The sequence below is a fragment of the Mixophyes fleayi genome, chromosome 3 (genome assembly GCF_038048845.1).
Source record: "Mixophyes fleayi isolate aMixFle1 chromosome 3, aMixFle1.hap1, whole genome shotgun sequence".
In the NCBI taxonomy this organism is placed as follows: Eukaryota; Metazoa; Chordata; class Amphibia; order Anura; family Limnodynastidae; genus Mixophyes; species Mixophyes fleayi.
In genome coordinates, this window is record NC_134404.1 from 302,501,793 (window position 1) to 302,506,197 (window position 4,405).

At 45.5% G+C, this 4,405-nt stretch overlaps 1 long non-coding RNA gene across 1 annotated transcript; it reads left to right on the plus strand.

The window, feature by feature from the left end:
* The first annotated feature begins 932 nt into the window (after positions 1–932).
* Positions 933–2,616, plus strand: LOC142143003 (uncharacterized). The gene is made up of 3 exons (XR_012689450.1): positions 933–1,019; positions 1,223–1,300; positions 1,899–2,616. It is a non-coding gene; the product is annotated as an uncharacterized LOC142143003 (long non-coding RNA).
* Positions 2,617–4,405: the final 1,789 nt, after the last annotated feature.

Consider the following 4,405-nt stretch of genomic DNA (forward strand, 5'->3'; position numbering starts at 1 on the left):
GGATGTAATGCGCAAAGCCGCCGGCGGCTTTGAATAGAACATGGCGCTTTTGCTTTAAATGACGGCGCTTTCGTGTGAAGGCGGTTTTTTTTTAAAATTACACCTGTCTCATGGCCTGTTACTATTGGCTATTTTCAAAGTCAGGAGATTTGACATCACAAGCCCTATATAAACCACTGGCCTGACACTTTTTCTTTGATAGGGTTTTGAGGAGTTTTGTGAGAGGAGTTTGGAATATTGTGGTTTGCTGAGAGTTGGTGAGAGTTGGAGTTTGGTGGATTGGTGGAGCGATATCTGATTGAAGTGTGAGTAGTCCTGTGGTATTTTTCTGTTTTGTACATTTATTTTCGCATTTATTTTCTGTCTTGTGTTCTTTGTATTTGACTTGTCCTTTGTCTGTGTTACTTGTGTGTGACTGTGTTGAGAGTGTGTCTGTAGTTAGTCTAGTTTGTCCTTTGTGTTTGTCAGTCCTTCAGTGTTTTGTGTTTTTCTGTCTTCTGTGTGAAAATGTCCAGAGATAGGAGGGGGGAAGAGGCTGAGGAGAGGGAGATGGAGATGGAGCTGGAGGGGGCAGAGGAGGGAGAGGGAGACTTTGAGGAGTCAGGAGAGGGCAGGAAGACTAAGACAGGGAGGAATGTCCGTTTCTCACATGATGAGAATTGTGTGTTGGTGCACCACATAGTTCCCTGCTATGAGGTCATCCTAGGCAAACTGGCAGCCCGGACTCCTCTAAGGCGGCGTCACCAACTGTGGGGGAGAGTTTGCGATGCTGTTAATGCGGTGGGCCCACTAAAGAGGACAGTGGCACACTGCCGCAAGCGATTTTCGGACATTAAGAGGAGGCTGAAAGAAAAAATGGCCCAGGAAAGGAGGTCCACAAGACGCACGGGTGGTGGCCCCCCTCTTCGCATTGAATATACCACCTAATGAGGAGGAGCTGCGGCAGATAATGCCCCGTGAAATAGTGGAGGGAATTAATGTGCAAGACACAGATTCGCCCTCGTTTGCCCAAGGAGTTGGTGAGTTATTTGTCCTTTTTGCGATAACAATATTGAAAATGTGTTTTTATTTTAAAAGTGCCTTTTTTACTCAATCAGTATTTAAAGGGCAATAATTTTGTTTAAAACTGTTTTTTAATGTGCAAACACGTTTTCCAAAAATATTTTATTTGTAAATTGCATTTTGCTGCAAATACATTGTATGCTTTTTCTAATACATCCAGATTCGCCAGGACCGCAGTTCAGTCCCAGTCCGAGACCTACACCTCCAGTCAGAGATTCGGGCACAGAAGAGCAAGCAGGTGTGTGATTTATATTTTTGTGCTAAATAATGGAGTTAATTGATTTTCTGTGCAAATGTTGCTGGCAATTTTTTTTTTATGTTTTTTTAGATGGTTTGCTATGCGAACTTAGGGCTACATTTACTAAACTGAGATGTTGCCTAGAATAACCAATCTGAATATACCTTTACTTTATTTATTGCATTCTACAAAAAGAAAGCTAAAATCTGATTGGTTGCTATAGGCAACATCTCCACTTTTCAAACACGCTGTTTATTCAAAATACCCCAGCATGTACTACACAGAGGGAGTACTAAAATAGGATTAGTTTACCCCAAAGCACGATCTAGCCAGATTTTGCGTAATAAATCCTAATATTTGTAGGTTAAAAATACTTTGCTTTTTTAGCCCCCTCAACCATACATAGTCCAAATGATAATGGGTATTAAAAGGATAATAAGTGCATCCTTAAGCAGGTAGCATAGGACAAGAAATCAGGAATGCAAACATTGTGAAACAATCTGTAGTTGCTAAAGATTATTCTTTCATATCCAGTGTTCAGAATGCAATATACAAACATATTATATCCTATATACTTACCTTCATTTTTCATACACAGGGCCCTCTTCATACCAGGCACCTCAAGCGGAGTCCTTGCAAATGTCCCCTGAGTAGGGCCGGACTGGAACTAAAAATCAGCCCTGGCATTTACAGCCCACAGGCCCACCTGCTGTGGGCTCCATGCACAATATTGTTGGACGCTGAAGTGGTGTTGCTGGTGCAGTCCAATATGAAGCTTCAGCACAAACTTACTCATCACGCTTGGTCATCTGCTCACCCTGATCATTTCCCTTGTTGTGCAATGCACCTGGAGCACTGGGAGATGCACAAAACCATGTTTTTTTTAAAAAAAAACAATTATTGTTAAAATACAATGTATAATGTGTCCCTGCTACTTCTTCCCTGAACCATGTAAGACAGGAATTATTTTGAGGCGCCATGGCCATAGTAATTTATTGAATCTCGTACGCCACAGCATCAAATCAAAACTAACTTAAGTATTTTATATAACATATCATATTAACATGTAAAACAAACATTGCACAAAACTGCAATAAAGTGCCTATTTACTGCAATATAAACAAACCATGGGGGGAATTCAATTGGCCGAGTTATTTGAAAAAGTAACGCGGCCTGCGCACTATTACCATTATTACGGTAATAGTGCGCATAAATACCGCTATTACGGTAGTTTTAACGCCGGCTTTTTGCTCGCTGCTCTCTGAGCTGCGAGCAGGCAGCCGATTTAGTTTTGCCGTGATAACGGTAATGCCTTTTACGCCGCGGTACTTCGGGGGGAATTTACTAAACTGAGATGTTTCATTAGCCCTTTCCTACAGTCATTGTCACCCCTGCAGGTATTTTCATTTCCCCCTCCTACAGCCATTGCCCCCCCCCTGCAACCATTTTTACTAATCCCCCACCCCCGCAGGTATTTCCTTACACCACCACCCCCCCCCCTGCAGTCATTGCTTCCCCCTGCAATTATTTTTACTTCTTCCCCCCGCAGGTATTTCCTTACACCACCACCACCCCCCCCCCCCTGCAACCATTTTTACTAATCCCCCACCCCCGCAGGTATTTCCTTACACCCCCCCAAAGTAATTTCCTAATAACCCCCCCCCCGAAGTTATTGCCTCCCCCTGCAATAATTTTTACTTATTCCCCTCCGCAGGTATTTCCTTACACCCCCCCTAAAGTAATTTCCTTATACCCCCCTAAAGTAATTTCCTTATACCCACCCCTGCAGTCATTGCCCCCCCCTGCAATAATTTTTACTTATTCCCCCCATAGGTATTTCCTTACACACCCCCCCCCCCTAAAGTAATTTTCTTATACCACCTTGCAGGAATTTCCTTAAACCCCCCCCCCCCCCCCCCCTGCAGTCATTGCCTCCCCCTGCCATTACATTTACTTCTTCCCCCCGCAGGTATTTCCTTACACCACCACCCCCCCGGAAACAATGACAAAAAAGCACTCTTTTTTGCTTAAAACTAACTAAAATGAAGGACGAACACAAATCAATAAGCAAAAGGCTGCCGGCATTCACTGTGCGCACCCAGAAGTGAAATCGCGCAGAGTCTCCTATGCGACTGCGCATGTCATCACGACGGCTGCGTCACAATGACACATCGCGCAGCCGCACAAAAGTAATAATATGCAGTTTTCCAGCACAGCATCGGAAACTCCGGGTGACGGATCGGGGGGGAAGCCGGGAGCCGGATCGGGTGAGAGCAAGGAGCCAGAGCCAGACTCGGGGGGAGCCAGGAGCCGGACCGGCCCATCTAGCCAGATGGCCAGTCCGGCCCTGCCCCTGAGCCAGATGACCAAACCATAATCACCCTGGAAACAGTGGATGCCCCTGTGTCTGGCCTCCAGGATGTTGCACCTGGCCCTGCTGAAGCCCCAGCACACCAGCAACCTGCACCTCAAAGTATGGACCCAGCCAGAGAAATGGCGCTGTCTATTGGCGCTTTCCAGCAGCAGCAAACAATCTTCATGGAGAGCCAAACTCGCCACATGTCCCAAATTGCGGCCCAGTTGCGGCGGATACACCGCACAAATAGCCAGATCCCTGCTGCAATCAACCATCTGGCTAATGCATGGGAACAATCAAATGTGCAGATGGCCCAAATGACTGGGGCTGTGGAGGCATTACATTCCTCCGTTCGCGAGGGGAATTCGAACGTGACCCGGCTGGCAGGGCAACTACAGCAGGAACTCATTGCCCGCTTGCCGGCACCTTTTTCATTGGCCACCACCAGTACCGCTAGTACGCCAAGCAGATCGGCACAGAGTACTCCTCCAAGGAGAGGTGCTCGCACCAGGGGAGGGAGAGGAGAGAGTGGGTCAAAACATAGCGATATGCCAGCAAAAAGGCGTCGCTAGCGCTAAAACATTATTATTACCTAATGTTTTGTTCAGTTTGTGTAAGCATTATACTTTATTATTTATTGTGTTGTACTGCAATAAATGCAGTTAAATTTCTATGGTGTCAGTGTTTCTCTTCTGCTATTTAAACAAGAGTAAACTGATGTTTAAAAAAACTATGCACTCAAATCACTT